Source organism: Alligator mississippiensis, chromosome 5, assembly GCF_030867095.1.
Source record: "Alligator mississippiensis isolate rAllMis1 chromosome 5, rAllMis1, whole genome shotgun sequence".
Taxonomy (NCBI): domain Eukaryota; kingdom Metazoa; phylum Chordata; order Crocodylia; family Alligatoridae; genus Alligator; species Alligator mississippiensis.
In genome coordinates, this window is record NC_081828.1 from 140,827,713 (window position 1) to 140,851,901 (window position 24,189).

General features: G+C 44.3%; 1 protein-coding gene across 5 annotated transcripts in view; it reads right to left on the reverse strand.

Annotated features, from left to right (window-relative positions):
• POMGNT2 (protein O-linked mannose N-acetylglucosaminyltransferase 2 (beta 1,4-)) overlaps positions 1-24,189 on the reverse strand; it is a 59,992-nt gene that overhangs the window by 10,391 nt on the left and 25,412 nt on the right. For 4 of the 5 annotated variants that reach the window (XR_002093665.2, XR_002093664.2, XR_002093663.2 and 1 more), the window contains exon 1: positions 8,393-8,557. The exons of the other annotated variant lie outside the window; for it this stretch is intronic. The gene's annotated coding sequence lies outside the window, so the exon portion shown is untranslated. Of the gene's footprint in view, positions 1-8,392; positions 8,558-24,189 lie in introns of those variants that run through there. 5 annotated transcript variants of the gene reach the window in all.

Here is a 24,189-nt window from a genome sequence, read left to right on the forward strand (position 1 = left end):
GGAGCTAGGGCTAGCATCAAAGATAACAAAAAGTCCTTTTTTAAATACATAGGGAGAATGAAGAAGGCCCCGGGTAATGTGGGGCCCCTGCAGGATATGCTTGGCAATCTGGTGGTTGCACCAGGGAAAGTAGACCTCTTGAACAATTTCTTCGCCTCTGTTTTCTTGTGCAGGGACCAGGACTCCCCTACTGAGATTCAGGATGGACTCGGGAGAAACTCTGCCAAGGCTAGGGTCACAGAGGACCGGATTAGAGAACTTCTGGAGGGGCTGAACATGTGCAAATCAGCAAGTTCAGATGCTCTCCACCCCAGGGTGTTGAGGGAATTGGCAGGGGTTATCGCAGGGCCCCTGGCACAGCTTTACGAGCACTTGTGTTTCTCTAGCCAGGTGCCAGACGACTGGAAGATGGCCAGTGTGGTCCCCATCTTTAAAAAAGGGAAGAGGGAGGACCCGTGCAACTATAGGCCCGTTAGTCTTACTTCAATCCTGGGGAAGCTCTTTGAGAAGATTATCAAGGAGCACATCTGTGAGGGGCCAGCAGTGGGGATGATGCTCAAGGGCAACCAGCAAGGTTTCATTAGGGACAGGTTCTGTCAGACCAACCTGACTGCCTTCTACGATCAGGTCACAAAAATCACTGGACACAGGTGTCGCGGTGGATGTAGTCTTTCTGGACTTCAGGAAGGCCTTTGACACTGTCTCCCACCCCACTCTCATTAAAAAGCTAGGTGACTGTGGCACTGATGCCTACACAGATAGATGAATTGCAAATTGGCTGAGGGGTCATACTCAGAGTGTGGTGATGGACGGGTCATTTTCGACCTGGAGGGAAGTGGGCAGTGGGGTCCCCCAGGGCTTGGTCCTCAGGCCTGCACTGTTCAGTTTCTTTATTAGTGACTTGGACGACGGGATGAAGAGCAGCCTGTTTAAATTTGCAGACGGCACCAAGATTTGGGGTGAGGTGGGCACGCTAGAAGGGAAGGACAGATTACAGCAGAACGTGGACAGGTTACAGGGGTGAGCAAATGAAAATAGGATGGGATTCAATACTGACAAGTGCAGACTGCTGCACTTGGGCAGTATGAACCAGCAGCATACCTATAGGCTGGGGAATTCCCTTCTCGAAAGCACAGTGGCAGAGAGATCTTGGAGTCATTATTGACTCCAAGATGAACATGGGCCGACAATGCAAGAACATGGTCAGTAGGGATAACCATACCTCGTCCTGCATCCACAGATGCATCACAAGTAGGGCCAAGGAGGTGATCCTCCCCCTCTATGCAACACTGGTCAGGCTGCAGCTGGAGTACTGCGTCCAGTTCTGAGCACTGCACTTCAGGAGGGACGTGGACAGTATTGAGAGGGTCCAAAGGAGGGCCACTCACATGATCCGGGGACAGCAGGGCAGACCCTACAAGGAGAGGCTACGGGACCTTAACCTGTTCAGCCTTCTCAAGAGAAAGCAGAGTGGGGATCTGGTGGCTGCCTATAAACTTACTATGGGGGACCAGCGGGGTTTGTGAGAGACCTTGTTCCCCCGAGCACCTCCCGGAGTACCAAGGAATAATGGCCATAAGTTGCTAGAGAGTAGGTTTAGACTAGACATTAGAAGACACTACTTCACAGTCAGGGCAGCTAGGATCCAAGGGAAGTGGTGATGGCTCCTACCCTGGGGGGTCTTTAAGAGGAGGCTCAACGTTTACCTGGCTGGGGTCATTTGAGCCCAGTTTTCTCTCCTGCCCAGGGGAGGGGGTCCAACTAGAAGATCTACAAGGTCACTTCTGACCCGCCATCTATGAATCTATTTCATTGCTATGTGATGCTGAAAGAACCCCCCCCCATTCCATTTTCTGTAGTGGGAGAGGTCTTGGCACTTTCCATTTGAGTAGGCACCATCATCCTTTCGTTTAGGTTCGTTATTAGTTTATGTCTGAGCATCAAATATATCTTACTCTTTAGGAATTCAATTTAGGTATTGATTTACCTGCAGTGTTCTGGGCCCTGATTTTCATTAGGTATCAAGTTCACTGTTAAGTAGGCTGTAAATAATTGTAACCATGACCCACTGGGGATTACTGAAAAGGAAATTTCTCATTGGTCTATTTTGTATCCAACTATTATAATTGTGTTTTAGGGTGGAGTTTGAACTGATTTCACTCTAAATTTAAGAGAGAAATTTTGAACACTTTTAGGCTGTTCAGTGAACTGACATTGATTTCTTTGCATTCTAAACCAGAGAGTGGCCTTACGTCGTTTCTATATTGCTGAAGTGTGGAATGAACAGTGGGACAGGGTTTTATAATTTATCCAATATTAATGATAAATCCCTGTTCTTCTGTTTTACTGTATTTTACCCTCACTCATATTTTTGCATCAATAGCTGCAAGATAGCTATAATGAATAATTCAGCTTTTAAAACAAAAATTAGATTTCTTTCTCAATCATTTCCTCTCTTACTGCAGATCTTCAATTTCTCCACACTTAGCAGAGGTAAGTATGTTTTCTCTAGCCATCTGAGTGACAGGAATGGCTGTTAAAAGCTAGGAGTCCTTTAGCAATGCATCATCTTAGGTGTTCCCAGCTGCCCACAGATTCATAAATCCATGCTTCCTGTTGTTTGGTTGAATGTTGCTTCTAATTGAAATTAAACCAGAGAAAATGGGCAAGAGTGGGGATAAGGGGTGGGGAAGAAAAGTCACAGCTGCAACTGAATAGTCGACTCTACCATGTTGGGGTTCTTCCAGAATTTTTGCTCATTTTCTTCAGGATTTTACCACTCGTGTTTCTGTGAGTGAGCACAGCGCTAAAAGGAGACACTGGACTGACAGTACTGGTCACAAAGGCCTTTTGCTTATTCCCTGCAGAGTTTGATACCAAGAATCCCAACTGCCATGGCGCTTCTGGGGCATGAAGATCTGTTCTTGAGGAAGCAGATAATCTTGAAATAGTTAAAAGTCTGAGGCCTTCCACTTGGGAGACAGCCTTCACAATGTAAATAGTCTCAGGTACTTAAATTCTCTACCTCCATTTCTCTTGGAGAGGCATCTCTGAATGCTCCACAGGTATGGGTACAGTGCTCCCCCCCTCCTGCAGAGCAGCCTTGTAAGAACAACTTAATTTCAGAATGAGTAGTATTGCACTGACAGCTTAGATGCATTGTTTTAAGGAGTGAAGCCTCCTTAAAACAAAACTAGGCAGCCATGCCAGAGGCCTATATTTCTGCAGTTTCTGACCCACCATGCTCTATGCTTTCCCCCCCACCCACAATGACATCTTTGAGTGCTGCACCATTGTACCTTCTTAGGTCTGTGTCCCAGTTATCAGAGAGATTACAAGGACCAACTTATATTTCTAAAGTGCTTTGAAATAATAAGGCCAGATCATTCAGCAACACAAGTTACAGGGAACAGAGGTAAGGGCAGAGACTAAACCATGGTAGACCAATGAAAGCTAGAAAGTTGTGGAAACCCTCTCTGGATTCTGGTAGGAAAGACAAGTAGGCAGAGAAAAATAAGCAGGGTCTTGAGGAAGGATCAGCTAGTCTTTGGCTCCTTACATTTTAATTGCAGTTGCCAAAGAGACACCCACGAGGAAGAAGACACTATCACATCCTCAAGAAAGAGGGCTTTTCAGTGTTCATGTAATAACAGGATCATGCCCACCCTGCTCCCTGCCATCTTCAATAGTTTCCATCTGACTGTTGCTTCTCTAGTTAATATTTATTGCTGATAAGCAGTAAAGACTTCTGGAGCACACATCATCTTATCTCCTCAGGAAGTGCATGCTGCACAGGCTTTGAGTGTCTGGCAGGATTTTTATTACTGTGCTCTAAGTTTTGACACAGTAGCTTAGCTTCCTGCTGTTAATTGGTGCCAATTTTTTGGAACACCATAGCTCATGCTTGAAGCCTGCCTGCTTCAGTAAGACAGGTAGCTGGAGCTAATTGAAGGCAGCTCCAATATACACTCAAAATGTGTATATTTTTAAAAGAAGTCCTCCTTATCCTTTACGTCCATAAATTACTCTAAAGGAAAGCTTTAGAGACCAAGCTGACTTTTTGCTATCTATTTTTTATATTGTACATTTCATTCTGCAATAACAAAAGAAATAGACTAGACAAATCCAAATTGAATAGGGCCCGCTTCACACACTCCTACTATTTTCTATGAATGAGTAATGAATCTAACTTGCTACTGTAGCTAGCAGGACAGTTCAGGGGTTTGCTGCTGGAGTGGAGAGCTGGGTTTCCCACCCCCACCCTCTTGTCAGCCAGCCCTCACTGCTCTGGCTAAGGAACAGAGGTGCAGGGCCAACCCTGCTCTCTGGAGCAGACAGCACAGCACAGCACAGCCCAGCCCAGTCCAGCCCAGCCCAAGGCTGCAAAGCATCCTGGGATGTTGGGGGACTGTGATTTAGCTTGAAGCAAGAAGTGGTCTGGGACAGAAATTTCATAAATCAGTTTGACATAAATCAGTTAAGTCTGTTACTACATCCAACCAGGTTTATCTTAAACCAGTTTTAGCCATTTTGAAACTGGTTTATGTGCACTGAGCTTCTGTTCTGTTACAGGTTTAAATCAGTTTCTAATCACTTAAACCAGTTTATGTGTAACTTCTGTCCCTAGCATAAGGGTTTTGCCAATAAAGCCATATCAGCCATGATCTTTTCACATCCCAAGCTCACATAGCTCTGCTGAAAGAATGCTGTCAGCAGGTGAGCTCAGGAGCTCAGGGACTGCATTTGTAACAGCAAAGATAGCAATATTTAGCCACTACTGCTTGAAGTGAAACACCTTGGCATTACTGATCCCAACAACTCACCTTCTAAAGCCAAAAAGAAAATTGAATCCGCGCACACACAGAGATTTAAATTAGGGGTGCACTGATAGAGATTTTTGGGATCAATACCGATGGCCGATTTTTAACAAGCCATATCGGCTGATACCGATCCAATCGGGAATATGGTAAGTCTGTTGTAGGGGAAGGGGCGAGGAGGGAAGGAAGGGGTGTGGCAGGGGACAGATTGAGGCCCCAGTGGTGAGGGAGGAAATGGGGTTGGGGCAGGGACAGGGGCACGTGCTGCACAGCTGAGGCAGGACACAGAATGGAGCTGTAAATGGCTCATCTGGAGGGCACAGCTGGCTACTGCTGCTGCATGCATCCTGGGAGGGCATGGGGGGCATGTGCCCTGGAAGGGCGGGCTGCTGCTGTGGGCTAGGGCTGGGGGTGGCACCAAGCTCTTCCCAGCAGGGCCTGGGCTGGGCTATACTCAGGGTTAGCAGCAGCAGCGCTAGGAGGGAAGCTACAGGGGGGGCTGTAGCCACCCCAAAATTTGCCGCAGCCTGCTTCTCAGCACTGCCGCTGTCACCTACCCCAAGTGCAGCCTGACCCAGCCTGCCACCAGGAAGAGCCCAGTGCTGCCCTGGCCCCAGCAGCAGCCTGCCCTCACCCCACACGCAGATCCAGGGGCACACACTCCCCATGCCCTCCCAGGGTGTGTACAGCAGCGGGGGGCTGCCCTCCCCACCCAGCGTTCCTGGACAAGCTGCTCACGGCTCCATCCTGCACCCCACACCGGCTATGCATAGCCTGCTCCTGCCTCAGCCCCAGCCCCACTCCCTCCTTCACTGCTGGGGCCTTGATCTCCCCCCCCTCCCTTGTGCCCTTTCTCTCACAGCAGAATTAACATGCTACGCTCCTGGCCACCTGCATGCTGTGCTGTGGCTGTGCACATGCACAGGACATTTATTGTCCATATTATCGGCCTCATCAGCCAAAAAAAGTGGACTGCCGATACTGCCAATTTTCCTTATATTGATGCCAATCTGATATGGAACCAATGTATCAGTGCACCTCTAATTTAAATTCTTGCTTCTTTCACACAAGAGAAGTGCTGGAAGGGATGATGAAAAAAAAAGGACTGAGTCAAGAGTTCTGTATTGTATTTCTGACCAAGCCACTGATTTCCTGTGTGACCAGGGGCAAGTTATTTAGGGCCAGAACCTATTTTTCTGTATATGCTAAATGTCATGGATGCAACCTTGTAACTGGAGTTCTAGGTACCTAGGGTGCCTATACCCATTCTCTGATGCATTCTAATTAGAACACATTGAAGCAGATTCAATTAATTGAGTCTGCTGGAGCATTCTAATTAGAACACTCCAGCATGCTGCAGCATCACGTGTATTCAGTGTCCCATGTTTCAAAAAGGCAGCAGGGTGCTTTAACTAAAACTTGTCAAACAAGCTTTAGTTAAAGTGCCCCCACGGCCATTTTGAAACACAGGATGCTGAATACACGTGAAGCTGTAGTGTTTTAATTAGAATGGCTGTCCAGGAGCTGCTCTAATTAAAATGCCTCCAGCCCCACAGCACATGTACAGACACCCTTAGAGTCTGTTATTCAACTTGGGACATGTAAACTAGGGTTGAAGCAGAATCAACAAAATGTGACATCAAGATATTTTTAAAGCAAGTCTTTTACAGCCACCTTAATCTCTGTTGGTGTTCAGAATCAAAGCAGGTTTATCTCCATTCTAAGGCTTACAATAATCCATGAAAAAAACCCCTATAAAACAGTCAAAAAGCTGACTTTAAAAGAGAAAGCAAACAAGAAGGCAGGCAATTCCCTTTGATAAAAGCTCTGTTTCAAATATATCTTCAGTATGAAAAAGAGAACAATGGCTATCAAGCACCTAACTGCCAGGTGTGCCTTTGGAAAAAAATCTCTCCCCCATATAATCAATTAAATTTGTGGTAACAGAGAATGGGGAAAAGAACCCACGTAGCCTCACATTCAAGTTACTGGATTCCATTCCAATAATATATATTCATAAAATTGTTCTATACTCAAATAGCTGACCCACAAAAGATGATTTTTTCTACCAGAATTACGATCACCAAGCATTCACATAACCATGAGCCAGGCCTCAAAAAAAACTGCATTAAAAATCATGAGATTTAAAAGAAGACTTGGATCTTTTTACTTTGTTTTAATCAGGAAGGTTAGATACTTTCCTTCTTCGAAAAAAAAAATCCTCAAAAGTAAGTTGAGATTCCCATGACAATGCACAACTTTGGAATAAAGGCTACTCCGGAAAAAACCCAGCTATGATAACAGCTGGCAACCATAAAAGCAGTTGCAAGATCTGTGTATGTGTGTCAGTCTGGGACTATTACCTGTTGAAGACTCATCAGCAACAACAAAAAAAGAAAGTCAGGCTGAGGGAGGAGGGATGGATAAACCTGTTAATAAAGAAGAGTGAGTTCATTGCTATTAAGCTTTATACATGCAAGTAATCCCACTGAAGTCAATCACTGTGCTCACGTGAACGGGACTATATTGAAGTTAACAGCACTAAAGACATGAGTAAGGATCGGCAGGAACTTTCCCTTTCCCTTTTTGTTTGGCTTTCTTTCTCTCGCTCTCTCTCTTCGGGCACATATTTTTAAAGAAGTCTTCCCAAACAGTAAAAAAGGCATGGCAGAAAGACTGTGAAACCGTGATACAACAGCCAGTTACAACTACGTAAAACAATAACTGCAAGAAAGAAAGAAACAAAGAATAAAAGGGCTAATTCTGTAAAACTAAAATTAAAAATAGCCTCTTTCCTATAAACCCCCCAAAGCATCACTCACCAAACCCATTCATGCAACACAAGATTCAGTCACTCTTGCTGCACATCTGGATTTTAGCAGCAATTGGTTAGTTTCTTTTTATTCTCCCTTCACCTCCTTCAAAAAAAACCCACCAAAACCTTGGATAGCTATTTTAAAGGACAAATACACAATTGTATTTCAAGACATTAGCACGAGCCATTCAGGTTTCCCTTTTAGCATGGTGTCTAGAACCAATATCTATGTGATGGAAATTTTAAGCAGGAGCCAAAAATGTTAGCAAGCCTAGCACAGCCAATAACATTAAAAAACCTCCTAGATTAACACAGACTACAGACAGAGCAGAACTGGCCAGGAAAGATTTTTTTTTAAAACCATCTATAGAATTTAGTCCATTCCATCACAGACAGAATTTTCTTCCCAGGATTCATTTGTTTAAAATGATTAAGCAAAACCAAAAGAAAATATAATTGCATCAAATTGGGATTCTGAAATAAATGACTGACCACCCACATAATCACGAAGGAAAGATTCAGACAGCTCTTGGTTTAAACAGTGGTTTGACACACATGCTAAAAAGCCAAGGAGTACACCAGAAGAGACAGAACAACCTGCAGAACTGGAGTCAGAGCTGTCTGTGCTCGGCACAGAAAACGGAGCACGATTACAATTAACACTACCCAAAGAAGCACATTAATTCCAAGCATCTGCAGCCTCTTTAATCTTGGAAGTAGTATCACTAGTAGATTAGGGTTTCAGCACATGCATGCATACCTGATGTTGCTAAATGAAAAGAAATGCTATCCAGTGTCTCTCTCTCTTTCACAGGAAAACGAAAAATCATAAACATACAAGGGCTGCAAGAGCAGGGAAATACTCTTTCCAATCTTCTTTCCCATCCACTATGGGAAAAAAAACCCTTCTCAGAGCAGTAACCAGTGCACCATCTGCAGACTGATCTACCTTTCTCCCCCAGCTCTGAGCATGCTCTGTCTGTCAGCAGTGTCCTATCGCTCCAGCCAGCTCACCTCAATTTGTTAGCCTCCCAGAGGTCAGCGTTGCATGCAGGATGATTTGCTGCAGTATTCCTGCAAATCCCCAAAGGGCAGCCACGCTGAAACAAATACGATGGTGCTGTTTTACAGAGCTGAGCATGTCTGGGAGACAGACAGGAAGCTGTTTTTAGAGAGCTTGCTTTTAGGTAATCATAAAATAAAACCCCAAATGCTCCATACAAAGAAACAAAAGAGAGACCAAAACTGTCTATAAGCAGAACAAGAGAAAGCTAATAAAAATGCCGTTAGCAATTCCCTCAGCTTCTTGCAAGAGCTTTTCTAGCCGTGATGGTCAGTGAATGGTTTAGTACAGAAAAAGACTCCTTCAAAAACACAGGGGACTGAGCCAACTACTTCCTACTATGAAAACAGTTTAATAGATACAAAAGTCACACAATTAACCTGTAGCTAGAATGGAAACTTTCAACTGGGTCCAAGTTAGATGGGAGTGATCATTTCTCAGTGCAAGCTCAGCTGTGATTTTAGCCAGTGCACCTCACTCCACCCTCATTTGCACAGCTCACAGCCACCAGCACCAAGGTGGTTTAGAAGAGAAACTAAGCACAGGAAAAATGGAAGAGAAACCCAGTCCCCAGTCCTGCAATCAGATCTGAATGCAGGATCAAGGATCAAGCAGCCAGTTCCACCAAAATCACTGAAGAAATTGCCAGGGAGAAATTTGACAGGGAGTGGGCCCAATTTTTAAAGCAAGTCTTTTACAGCCACTTTAGTCTCCGTTGGTGTTCAGAATCAAAGCAGGTTTATCTCCATTCTAAGGCTTACAATAATCCATGAAAAAAAACCTATAAAATAGTCAAAAAGCTGTTTTTGACAGGGAGTGGGCCCAATATATAATAGGCCCTTTTAGATTTCTCCCATTGGTAAGGCACAAAGGGATGTAGTGCTACAGGTGGCTATGGCATCTTGCTATGGTTCCAGAAGGCATGAGCCTGAAGCCTCACTTCAGATTTGTGTTGAAGGCTGGCTCCAGCTGTAAATGGGCATCTGATCATTTGGACTGGGGAGTCAAAAGCAGCTGGCTACGTAGTCAGGCTACATGCATCACTCCTCCCCATCTCCCCTTGTGTGTCTGCTACAGAAACTGGTATATTTCAACCTCACCAGCCCAGCCAGATGCAAGGCTCAGACAGAGCTTTGGCTTTGACTTCTGATTTAAGTAATGCTTCAGTCTTGCAAAGTGGCCCAACAGGAACTCTACCTACATGAAGCTCATTCGTGGCCTAAATATTTGCAGGACCAAATATTATTCAGACAATCTCCAGATTATCTCCCCCCATATTTTTTTCAGGTAAATCTGTAAAGATGAAATGAAACTGATGAATGGAAAATTTCATTTCTTCAGCCTCTACATCATGGATATACACATTTTATGTAGAAAAAGACTTTAAGAAACATAAAGCGGTTACTGTCAGATGAAAATATAGGGAAGGTTGTTTCTCTCTTTCATGACAAGAATTATCCTAGCTCATCAACAGCATTGTAGTAAAAAGATGTTAGCCCCCATAATTTTGCAGTAATGCTTGAGCAACAACCATATGATAGAAGTGTCTTATGACCATCTTATGACCCTTTTGTGTAAAGATCAGGAGGTCTAATGTCCAAGCTGTGGTTCTTACTGCTTGCCTTGCATTTTGAAATCGTCTCTGTCTAGTGCCTTAAGGTTACGTTAAGATGAGAAGTTACTAAAGTTTAACTAACTTTGTTGAAATTGCTCTTTTCTTCTGAGCATGCTGCAATTCTACCTTTGAGTGCGCACGTACTAACCCTGATAAGTCACATTAACCAATAACTAGTTAAGTACAGCCTACAAGATAAGACGTCACAATTAGGAACTGGTACTGCAGCCAATAAACTTCTAGTACGTCAAGACTCTGTTGAATGTAAGCTATAAAAATGTGATTCCAGGCCGGACTCATCGTCGGCCCTGATTTGAGCTCTCTGCTCCTCGGTCGAACTGTTTGCAAACAATAAACCTAGATGGACCCAGCCTGTATGTGTGACTCTTTCCTTGAGGGTAATTGAACAAGCCTCCAGGGGAACGAAACTAGCCTTTTGGCAACAGCATGACGCCCCTTTTTCCCCCTAATGACTGCTATTGGTTTCTGGGGAGTGCAGGCTTAGGGTGAGGCTGTTGTTTTCATCTGAGGCTTTGGCCATTGAAAAGCAGGGTTGCCAACTGTCCATAAATTTACAAACAGCCCAGAAAAAATCTAAACAACCATGACCTTGACTGAAGATCTGTCATTGGAATGAGCCAGGATACAACTTGTTGAAGTACAGACAGGGCAGGGCAATACCACCTGGTATCAGCTCTTCCCCTCCACCCAGCCACATGCTGCTACTACTGCTGGATCCCACTGCTTTCCTGTAATGCTGGTCACCTCATAGGAAGACAGGGTCATGCAGCCCTGGGCAGCAGTGGAGGGGATGGATCTGTGGAGCTAGAAGGAAGGAGAGGTAGAGTAGGGGGTCTGTGCCAGGCTTGGGGTAGTGGGGTTGGTGGGGGTAAGGCTGGAGAGGGAGCTGGGCAGGGCAGCACAATGTGGGGTCCAGCTGGGGGTGTCAGGGTGAGTAGGTGACCCTTGGGGTAGGGACAGCATAGTGTGAAACTATTACTGCAGTCAAGCAGGGTTCTTAACCCACAAACTTTTTTTACTAAGAATCTGCAAATCTTTTACTCACAACCACACGATAGTTTATTTTTTACTATGTTTGGTGTTAAAGCCCTAAATGTGAACATAGCCTTTATTACTGCCATCCAGGGCCTGACAAGATTTACATTTACATTATGTAAAATGCATGTCAGTAAAACCATGTCAGTAATAACATTCAGTTGTCAGTATAAAGTTTGCAAATTATCAGTAAAACAAATGTTCAGGTTGGCAACCCTGCTGATCAGGCTGGGGTTTTTTGATGGAGATATGCCGATGCTCCTGCTGGTACTAAGAATACCCAATTCCTAACTGGAGGATTACGCTCTTCCACTTTGGGTCACACTGACTGATAACTGTAGGTAGTGTCACAACCCAAAGGTGTGATTTGATGTGTGCGCACTTCGGCATTGCTAAATTATTTCCCGCCACGAGGAGCTTTCTTTGCAGGGTGCATTTCTCAGTTGCAAAGAGAAATGCACGGTGCAAAGAAGTTCCCGCCACCCGCATGCAAATTTGTGTCCCACTATTGGCCAGTTCTAAATTATTCCCACGTGGCGTCTAGCGACTGGCTTGCTAGCCGTATAAGAGGCTTGAGCAGTTTCCGCCCAAGTTGGAGGACTCCACAACCATCTGGAGGAGGAGGGCTTCACGTCTTGTGAAGCACTCTAAGTGCTGCGGAGCCTATAGAACCCAGCGCAGGCTATAGGGGTCTGATCAACCTCTGGCCTCTCCCCGTCGCCGAACGATCCCTCGACGAACCCCTTCCCTGCGTGCAAGTTCCACGGAGCCTAGCAAACTTCGTGTGAGTGTATCCAGAGCTCTTTCTCTGAGTTGTTTTCTTCGGTTGACATGATGGGCTCGCGTGTTTAGAGCCTTCAACCGGATTGGACTAGAGGTTCGCGTGGAAGGAACTCTTGTCCGCTTCTCTTCTTTTCTGTCTGTAACCGCAACTCAAGCAAGTTTTCCTGCCTGCACCGTAACCATCTTCGGTGTAAGTAAAATAATCTTTAATCAACCGCTAAGCATCCGTGCCTAATTCTAGTCCGCCGGCCTGCATTCCCTGACCCGCGTGCCAGGGCTGCTGGCCACAGCCTGCCGCGAGCCCCCGAGAACCTGGGACCGCTCCCGGCCCGCATGGGTAGGAGTTTGAAGTGGTAATTGTGAGGATTGCTTAGGTTAGCAATTTCTTGCAAATACAGGGAGCCAGACTCAGTGGCCCAGGACCTCCTAATCCTGTTTGCATTCCTGCACTGAAAAATGAGTAGTTAAAATTTGGGATATGCTGTTAAATAGAAAAGGTCTCAGCCACAAAAGAAAAAACTATATGCATTATGACAACTCACCTCTTATTTTAAACATCTACGAGGGGCAGTTCACAGCAGTCAAACAAACGCTTCCATGATTTGTGTGGAGGGTTTTTCACTCACACTGTAAATAATGAGGGAAAAAGAGAAGTGCTATCTAGACAGTGGGTCACTGTAATGCAATCTTGCATTCTGGAGCCTGAGCAACTGGAACTATCGGCTATTTGATCAAGTCTACTATGGCTGCCTTTAGGAGCACCATATTAACTTGATTTGATTTGGGCCTCAAACTTGCAAACAGTTTTGCACACTACAATGTAGTCCACTCAGACCTAAGGGGGTGAACTACTTGTGTGTGCACAGTTACCTGCACAAGCATTTACAGAATTAAGGTCTGGGTTTGTTTATAACCCTACAAGACTGAAGTCCAAGTTTCTGTAACATGAAAAATCCAAATTAAAACCTAAGCTGCAAGAAACAGAGAAAGCAGCCCTAAATTCTTTGCAAAACTGACAAAGGATCTTAACAAAGCAAGACTTTCAAAACTGAGTAAGGTAAAGTGAACAGAAAGGAATGTTGTTCCTAGTAAGCTAAAGGGTCACAGAAATAAAATACATAATTTCTGATCTACTCTAGAACACTTTTGTTTCTACTTTAGCAGTCCCCACAGAGAACAAGAAGAAAGGATCTAATAAACCTGTGAACATAAGCCTGTCCAGAGTCACCTTTTTTGTACTGCATCTTATAAGACCTTGGCTTTTCAGGGTCTAAAGATAATAGGGACAGAATGTTGTGAGGAAGGAGGAGTTTTTACTTTGCACTTATGGAGCTTTGAAAGTTTAACCATATATGGAAAAAAAACTATTTCAGGTCTAACTCCACCGGCATTCACATAGCTCAATTCAGCATTTCTTAAACATACAAATACCCCTGGGCCCAGTCTAAGCCCTCTGCTATCAATGGAAGTCTTTGACTTCAGAGGTCCTCAGATCAGATCCTCAATTATTTCTTGGGACCTTTGGTTGTCCATGTACTACAGCACTGTATTCTTCATCTTAAACAAAATTACTGTTTCATGAAAATTTACTTTGTCTGGAAACAAACAAACAAACAAACAAACACTTGTCTTTATGTACAATTAAGATGTTCTCTTACAAAGAAAAGAGGCATTTCTGTGGATGACAAGAGGCATGATTTTGCTTTCTATAGGATATTGTAAAGTAATGCATATAAGATAGCTTGCTTGCGTAGCAAAATACATACCCACAGGAATACTGTCAAGATTGAGGTGCCTAAAAATGTATATAAATGTTATTACAGTACCTAGATTTGAAATGTCCTTGCACTGCAGATAAAAAATGTAATTTTATGGAATTTTGGTATCTGTCAACATCAATGTCCTTTTAAAAGGCAGTCATTCAATTTTCAGAATTTAAAATGTTCCAATTATAGGCTTAATTTTAAGCACACAAGTAATTTCACAGGAGCAACTCATACACTAAAAGTTAAGAGCATTCTCTGCTGATCAGGGGCCAGGAACAGTAAGACACTTTGCCCTGATCCTGTAATAAACCCCTTGTAGGCAGACCTCTGTTCAGAAGTCAATGGAGCTCTGTGTAGACCCAGAGGTCCACCCAGTAATGGGGAATAAATAAGTGATCTAAATGTATTTTGATTTTGTAAGACACAAAATAATAACCATTTGTCTGCCACTACTGTGATATAAAACAGTAACTGTTGCAGCCCCAGGCTGTAACCAACTAATCAACATCACCAACCTATTGCAAGCCAGCTCTAAGCCATTCAAACCTTACTAAGACTTTGATAAATATTTAATTCACGCTGTAAAATTTCAACCTCTAAGAACAGCACCATGTAAAGGAGACCATTAACATTTTGGAACCCTACAAAAGTGTTACCATGTAAATCAAAACAGCCATCAGACTTGTTGAGAGATTTGAATAGCCTTTTCTTGGGTAAGGAATGACAAGCTGCAGGTAAATGGTTATTTATTGAATCTTTGCTTGGCACATATATGTTGCAGGAGAACCTGCGTCATTCTGAGTTATAGTATTTATTATTTATAGACCTAGGAGTGCACTCTATAAGAAACTATTCTTCCTGCAGGGTATTTCAACTGAAAATGCTTCTCAGTTGGAAAAGGGAGTATACAAATAAACACATCTGATATTACAAAAATAATGTTTGACTGACAAGCATTGAGCTTCCAAGGAGGAGACAATGGAAGAAACTGAGGAGTTGGACTGGGTATCGCCAAAACCAGAATTCCAAGCATATAGGATGAGAAGCTAGTTCCATAGAGCTTAACAGGAAAACTCCCATTCACTTTAATTGGCACCAGAAATTCACTCACAAACTAAAAATTCCTTCGGGGAAAGGTTCTTTTTTTTTTTTTGGACAGAAGGAATACAATTGTTTCCCAGTTTCAACAACAAAATTCTATTTCACCTACATTCCTCAAATAATCTCATAATTTATATGAAAGGAGATAACTTAATATACAGACTTTACATTCATATATATTTATGCATAGTCATACACACACATGAAAATTCATACACACACACTTTCTTTGTCCATATTATAGAGTACATATACGTTGAGATGAAATATATCGGCTATTTGAATTATTTAACTTTAAACCACTTACTTGAACTATTCCTCCCCATCCAATCAAGGATCATCACACTGAGCACATTAAAATGTTATATAGGCCCCGATCCTGCCATTAGTTGCATTCAGGGCAACTTGTATGCAGGAAAATTCCATGATCTTAATGTGGCTACTATGGGTTCAGGAGTGCAACATATGACAGGGCCAGGGCCAGGATGCAACATATGGCAGGGCAAAGGTTTGTGGAGTGATTCAAAAAGGATGTTATGTTTATTTTGCAGGCAGCTTCAAAATTATGTTCGCTCAGTTTTAAGTTAAGAAACAGTCTCAGAATCCACACCTGTAACTCAGTCTGGGATCAGAAAAATCAAGCTATGTTTCATAGATTTCATAGATGTTAGGGCTGGAAGGGACCTCAGAAGATCATCGAGTCCAGCCCCCCGCCCAAAGGGCAGGAAGTCAGCAGGGGTCATAGGATCCCAGCAAGATAAGCATCCAATTTACTCTTGAAGGTGTTCAATGTAGGTGCTTGAACCACCTCCGATGGCAGGCTGTTCCAGACCTTGGGGGCTTGGACAGTAGAAAATTCTTCCTTATGTGCAGCCTGAATCGGTCTTGCAGTAGTTTGTAACCATTCGACCTTGTCATCCCTTGGGGCGCTCTAGAGAACAAACATTCTCCCAGATACTGGTGGTCACCCCTGATAAACTTATAGGTGGCCATCAGATCACCCCTGAGCCTGCGCTTTTTCAGGCTAAAGAGCCCCATGGCTCTCAGCCTGTCGTCGTAAGGTCTGTTTTCCTGACCTCTGATCATGCGCGTGGCTCTTCTCTGGACTCTCTCAAGCTTCTCGACATCCTTTTTCAATTATGGAGTTCAAAACTGGACGCACTACTCCAGCTGCGGCCTCACCAAGGCCGAGTACAAGGGGAGAATGACGTCCCAAGATTTGCTTGAGAAGCATCTATGGATGCAAGCCAGTGTTTCGGTCACTTTACTAGCTGCAGCATCACATTGCAGGCTCATGTTCATCTTGTGGTCAATGATGACCCCCAAGTCTCTTTCTTCCATAGTGCTAGCCAGTGTAGCACTGCCGAGCCTATAAGGATGCTTCAGGTTTTTCCTCCCAAGGTGGAGAACCTTGCATTTTTCAGTGTTACAACACCATCAGGTTCTTGTCTGCCCATATGCTGAGCTTGTCCAGGTCAGCCTGGATCGCCCTCCTGTCTTCTGGTGTGGATGCTTTGCCCCAAAGTTTGGTGTCATCGGTGAACCTGGCCAGTCCGCTTCTGACTCCAATGTCCACATCATTAATGAAGATGTTGAACAATATGGGTCCAAGGACAGAGCTTTGGGGGACCCCACTGGTCACAGGGCAACAGGACGATTGACTTCCATCAACCACTACCTTCTGGACCCGACCACAGAGCCAATTTCCCAGCCAGCAGATCATGGTGGACCCAAGGCCACAATTGGCCAGTTTCACCAAGAGGTGATCATGGGATACCAGATTGAAGGCTTTTTTGAAGTCAAGATATATAACATCAATCTCTTCTCCCTCGTCCAGATGATAGGTCACCTGGTCATAAAAGGAAATGAGATTGGTCAAGCAAGACCTACCTGTAACAAACCCGTGCTGGCTATCCCTCAGGACGTTGGTGTTGGCCAGTCCATTAAGGATGGACCAGCTCGTGGTCACTGTCACCCAGCTTCCCATCGATCACTAGGTCACCGATTAGGTCATCCCCAGTAGCCAGTACCAGGTCGAGCAGCACTTTACCTCTCGTTGGCCCATAGACTTCTTGAGTCAGGTAGAGGTCATCCACGCACAACAGGAATCTTTGCAACCGCTCGGATTTTGCTGAGTGATTCTCCCATGAGATGTCTGGGTAACTGAAGTCACCCATGACAACCATGGTCCTGGAGCATGCAGCCTCAGCCAGTTCCCGGGTGAACTCCTGGTCAAGCTCTTGACTTTGGGTGGGAGGACTGTATTACACTTCCACTGTTGTGTCCCCTATGCCGTGTTCCCCACAGATTTTAACCCAGAGGGTCTCCAGTCATCCACCCTGGCACCAACATCAGCTTGCAGGGACATGTAGCTTTCCTTAACATACATAACATTCCTTTTCCTACACCCCCGCCCCTTTTATCTACTCGATCTCTCCTGTACAAGGTATAGCCATCTATACCCATGGTCCAGTCATGGGTGGAGTCCCACCAGGTCTCCGTTATCCCTATGATGTCTTAATTATTTGCTTTAAGCAGGAGGATGAGTTCTTCCTGCTTATTCCCCAAGCTCCTGGCATTTGTGTACAGCAGTGAGCTCCCTTAAGTGCCTTGGTCTGCTGGCTTTGCAAGGGTTGCTCAGCAGGCCAGCAGTGGCGATAGTCCCCCCGTCCTCCAGTGGGCTTAGTTTAAAGCCCGGTGGAGCAGATCAGCCAGTCTGGCTGAGAAGAGCCTCCTCCCCAGGGGAAAGAGGTGGAGACCATCTCTTCCCAGCAGCTCACTGCCTCTCTCGCCAAAGAGTGGGCTGTGGTCACGGAAGCCAAAGCCTTCCCAATGACACCAATGCCTCAGTCTTTGATTAACTACCTGGATCCTCCTCTCCCTCCTCAGCCCATACCCCAAGACTGGGAGGATCGAAGAGAACACCACCTGTGCCCCCAGACCCTTTAGCCCTGCTCCCAAATCCCTGTAGCACCTCATGACCCAGCTGGGAGCGCTCCAAGCCATGTAACTGGTGCCCACATGAATAAGGAGCATGGGACAGTGGTCTGTGGGCTGGAGGAGCCTAGGGATCTTCTCCACAATGTCTCGGACGCGAGCCCCCAGGAAGCAGCAGACTTCCTGGGCTAAGGGGTCGGGGTGGCAGATTACCCTCTCAGTCCCCCTCAGGATGGAGTCTCCCATGACAAACACTTTATGTTTTGTCTTGGGGAGAACGGGGGCGGTAGCTGCAGTTGAGCCTGTGTTGCCTGTGGGAGCTGGCAACTCAACAGGCTCTGCTGGGGCTGGAAGAGGTTCATACCTGTTGCTAAGCTCATTCGGTTTACATTTCATCACCAGTATTTATTCATTCAGTCTACATTTCATCACCAGTATTAAGCAATTCCACAGTAAGAATTTAACAGATTACTTGGCTGATACACAAGGCAGGACAGGACCTAGTTCATTCTTCCATAGCTTTGCTTATTGTACACTGATAAGCATAATAAAAAAAAAAAAAAATCAGTACATCAGTGAAGGAAGCAGATATAATTCAAATGCTCAAGGAGCAGATGTGGCAGGAAAGAGATATTCACTTAGTTTATTTTCTGACCACAGGCACAGGGTTAGGCCCTTATCACAAAAAGAGCACAACCTCCATTTTGCAAATGGAAACAGAGACCCACAGAAAGCAAATGAAAGTGAATAAGCCAGGAACAGAAGCCATATATCCTGGATCAAAGGATCACGTTCTAGCCATCAGACCACAGTTATAAAGGTAATCTCATGCAGCTGCCCTGAAATCACCAGTTTACATACATAGCAGCTGAACTTGGCTTTGTGGACATAACAAAGATGCTATAAAAAGTAGCCATGGTGGCCATGAAGTTCAGAAAGTATAGGCTAAATAGGTCAAAGACTGACGTGACAAAGGAGGTTTAAGAAACACAGGCGCATTTATATAAGACTCTACTCGAGATTAGAGCAAATTACTGCACAGTAAGCAACACTGTACACATGTGAAGATACTTACTGTGCAGTAATCTGCTCTAATCGCCAGTAAATTTGCTACCTGAAAATACAAGTAGCAAATTTACTTGGGAGTAATTACTGTGCAGTAAGGCATGCATAGACGGCTGACAGGGAGAAAATTTGCTCCTGGTCAGCTGAGCAGCAGGCGGTGAGAGATTGCTCCCTGCCCCTGAGAGCTACCTGCTGCTGGGACAGGCTCTACCACCAGAGCTTAGGTAGGAGCAATGTTCCCCTGCCCCAGCAGCAGGGAGTTCCCAGCCCCCCCCACTCCAATTGATAAGAATCTCCTATGTCTGGCTCTGCAATCACAGAGCCTGGGCCTGGAGATAAGAACCTCCCAGCACCCACTCCATGATTGCCAAGCTGAGGCTGGGAGATAAGAACTTCCTAGTCACCCCTCCACAATTGCAGAACCAGGGCTGAGATAAGAGTCTCCCAAGCACCGCTCTGCAGTCACAGAATGGGGGCTGGGAGTTCCCTGCTGCCAGAGTAGGGGGACATTGTTCCTGCCCAGGCTCCAGTAGTGGAGCCCTCCCAGGCACCAGGCAGCTCCCGGAGGCAGGAAGCAGTCTCCCAGCCCTCTCCAGGAGACAGCTGTCTCCTGGCCCCATGCTCTCTGCCATTCCCTGGGCTAGCACCCAGGGGGAGCATAGAGCTCCCCCTGGCTGCTGTGGGAGGCTGGTGCAGGGCCAGCAGGGGCAGGAGCAGTCCGCTTCCATAAGCATCAAATCTGCTCCCGCTTTCCTGCGTGGGTAGATGCTTGCCTAGGGTGAGTTTACTTTAGAGTAAATTATTCTAGGGCAAGCCTGGAGCATTCGCACATGTAGACTTGCCCAGTTACAGCTTAGATGTCAAGAAAGACAAACTCCACAACACATGCTCTAGAAGATGCTGGAACTGGGAGAAGAAAACAAATAACCCTGCAGCATCCGTAAGAAAAAAAAGTATCAAAAAGGCCTGCATCTGACAGGGAGGTGTCTGGAAAAGTTATTAAGGCTCACCAAGAGTCATGCTCAAGGTATTAGAATATGTTCATAATCTAATGATAGTAAATAGGTAGTATTATCTCAGCTAGTGTACAGATAATATCTAGTACAGGATTATGAAAACAAGGCGGATGAAGCCAAAAAAAATCATATAAAATGTTAACATTTTAGGGGGAAGGGACAGGAATGGAAATAGTTTAATTAAGAGATTAAGTTAAACTTTTAAAGAAAACAGTAGCAAGTCAATAAATCTAAAAATGTGAGTTTCATAGGAATGGGATCATTTAGGTGCATCAAATTTGTGTGTCTGGGTGTTTGGAAGACTGGGGACAAAGTCTTCAGGCATTTAATTGTTTTCACTAGATTATATACTCACTGATACATGGACCACAACTGTCATGGTGCTGATTAGAACACATCTCTGTTTACCAGCAAGATTTACAAGATTTATAACTAGGTTGTTTTGAATACGTAGCTTCCTACAAAGTCTCTTTTTTCTTGTTATGTTCAGAAGTTTCATGCTTTCCCAGTTGTCCTCAAAAATTAAAACCCACCAAATGAAGTCCTAGAACTTCAACCATTTAGAAAGATATAGACATTGCTTTCAGTAAGAGGCAAAACTGATGATACATGCAAAACTTGATCAAAATGGTATTTCCAAACAAAGCAGGTATGTGCTTCAATTAGGTTGGTACATGAGGCACACCTGCAAGTGACTAGCGAAACACCATGACAAGAACATAATTTCAGGTCACACAAAAACAAAAGCTAACTGCGTCCATATGTTTTCCTTCTGTTTTAAATTGAAAGGGGTAACTAGTGGGAGGAGGGAGTGGGGAAGGAGGATAGCATCTCCCCCTGCTGGCCAATCTGTATAATACAGAGATGCAGTCATGAACGGCTATTCATTTGGAAGTGGTATTTTATTTATCTGTATCTGACTGTTTCGATTTGGCTGCATTTGGTTACATACAAGATACAAAGTGGTGGAGAAGTTGGCTTCTTACATAGAGATGTTCTGGTGGACAGAAAGCATTCGCTGAGGATTTGGGTCATAGGACTAAATAGGCTGTAGAAAATTCTTCACAGGTTACCTTTGAAATACTTTATTCAACACAATTACCCCTATCTAACATTCAATATGGGAAAGAACAATACTTACACCTCGCCTCTCATCTGATTACAGTAGCATCAGAGGAGCCAAGAGAGCAACAGTAACACATGGCTGCAGGCCAGGCATTTTCTATTTCTAATGTTTTGAGGGCTACCGCTGCCACTGACAGGGGAAAAAGAATAAAGCAATATGAATCATATTTCTCAAGTTCGATGTGAGCCACTCCACACAATGGGGGGAAGGTGTGACGAATACACTGGATTACTTGTACAAAGTCACTCTGAGTCTGCTCAGCGTCATATGCAGCAATTTACAGTTCAATAGCCAGGAAGAACTCGTTCACAACCTTGGCAGCTAGAAAATGCATGGAAGGGCTATTATATCGAGGCTTATTTATCCAGGCCAGAGCAACAAGGGAAAAAGGTTTTTTAGAGGTTTCTTGCTTTACTTGCTTGAATTGTAATTAAAAGCTCTGAATCAAAGCACAAAAGACATTAAAAAAGCCAGGGGAAATATTATATTAAGCAGCTGAAAGACCATGTCAGAACATCAATAGTGTTCCAGGAGATGTCCTACACTGTGATATACTTCCTCAGTCCTCCCATCTGGGTTTGTCAAACACAGCCGCATCGCCTGGCCAACAGAAGAAAATCTTATGAGAATGGCCATTACTGAATGCAGATCAAGATAGAAGTAGAATGTGCTCACATTAAAGATTCCTGGAGAATTAATACATCCCCACAAGACAATCAGAGTGTTAGTCACAAAGTTTGATAGACTACGGTCAAACCATCTCAGTTGCAACAAATTCCTAAAATGAGCTAGATTAAAAATAAATTCACCCCCAAATATAAGATACTCTTTAGTGGGAAAAACAGATTGTTTATGATCAAAGAAGAAAGGACAAAGTTAAAGAACATACGTCCAGACTGAACCATCACACAGAAGAGCTATAGCAGGGTGTTCTTTATAAAAAAAAGATTAATAAAAACCCAAATCCCTGAGGCTTTCCTCACAGACATTCCCCCACATCAACTCTATGGGAGAGAGTAGAGTCCCTTCTGGAAAGACTGCCTGAATTCAGCAGACCCCAGGGATTGATGGGAAGCTGTGCACATCTATGTTGTGACTCTGGCTCCCACACTGATCCACTCTCCCGAACACTGGAGCAATGCTAGCAGAGACCCTGTTCTCTCTGGCTTCAATTTTCCATAGGTGCACTTGAGGCAAAACCAGAGAAAAGTTCCAGGCTGGAAGATGTGTGTGGCCAGAAGGGGGACAACAGGCATCCTTCTTGCCAGCCTCATCCTTCCCTGGTCCATCCAATGTCACTTTCTTAAGAATGGGCCCTCAGAATAATAAAATGCCTGGAAAATAAGAAGAAATGTAGCCAAGCCCCTGGCCATACAGCCCTGAATAGAAGACTCTACTAGCCATCTTTCTCAGAGAGACAATCTAGCCCTGTATTCACAGAATAAGTGTTTAAAAGAACAAACACACATCTAAGAATTTGGGTACAGAGTGTAGCAACATATTTTAGAATGTAATGCATCAAGGGTGTTCAGCCCTCAGCCTATGGACCAAATCCGTCCCATGGAGCCATGTCATCCAGTATGTGGGTCTCCCCATGGGGCCAGAAAATTGATGGCAAAGAAGCCTTACAGGCCAGAAAATGTGGCCCTGGGAGATAAATCATACAGGTGTATGGAGGTGGGCTGGCATGCAGCCAGAGCCAGGCATAAGGGGTCAGGCCAGCATGTGGCCTGATTCGGGTGTGCAGCTGTATTTGGGAGTACACAGCTGGCTCAACATACTGGATCTCACATATGGACCCACTCTGTGCAATAGCATGGGCAGGCCACCAGCATATCAGCACCACAAAGCAGGGGGGGGGGGAGGGAAGCAGCCACAGCTACACCCGCATCCTGGTGAGCAAATGGGGCAGGCAGAACTCTGATTTTCATGATAAAAAAAATCAAACACCAACATTTATAGGTATTTAGAATTTATTTTATTATAATAATTGGGGCACTGGGAGGCTTCCAAATTGCTTTAAAATGCATATGGGGGGGGGTTAATAAGAGAATTTGCCATTTTTATCAGTGAAATTGTGATATTTAAATAGAAAACCAGTGTCCCTGGTTATCATACATCTCCATGGCTATATATTAAACACATTCAACTAAAAATGCTCATCAGTGACATATGTAAGCATGGGCACAATTTCCAAGCATTAAGTATATGTGCAATTGTAGTGCAACTTGGATGCAAACCCTAAGTTAAAGAGGATTAAAATATTCTTCTGAACAATGACCAAACATTGTAACCCTTTGACCAAAATGTTCTTTTAAAATGATTACTGCACTTAAGCTTTGTCTCTACATCTAGAGATAATTAATTAGCACCTTCATGAGTCTAAAGAAATTATAATTTTATTAAAGTACATTGCTCTTCAGATTTAGTTTTACACTTCATGACACCTTTGCACATGAGGATGGGTAACATGGTTGGGTGCCACACCATGCTGACTCACAACATGGCTATACCAGATAACCGCACAGGACAGAAGGGGAGAGCTACTGCAATCTTTATCTTCTTTTAATTCTCAGCTCCCTGTATGAACATGAGTAATAGCCAAATAAGAAGAGAGCAAAAAGCCAGAAGCAAAGACAAGAACAAATCATTAAGATGCGATCAGCACCAGGAGTATTAAATTGGCTGAAAGACATAAAACACCCCAAAATTCTGTCCTTCCTCTTCAATATGAACTTAGTCATGCAGTATTTGTGCTGAATAAATGCCCAGTGAACTAGCCAGCCTGTGTGCATCTGTAATAAAGGGTGGGTACATGGAAGTGCATTGCAATGATGCGCTCTTAGTTCAGATAATCAATTTTCCCAGGTGTTCCTTTCCAGCTTCTCAGCACAGCATAAAGGAAATTACAAGGAAAATTGATCCTGGTAGTTTCTATTTTATTTTGCTCTCACCTGCCACCCCATCTCTCTCCCACCTCCAGTGAAAGATGAAGGAGAAAATGTTCATAAAAGCAAGAATTCTGGGCT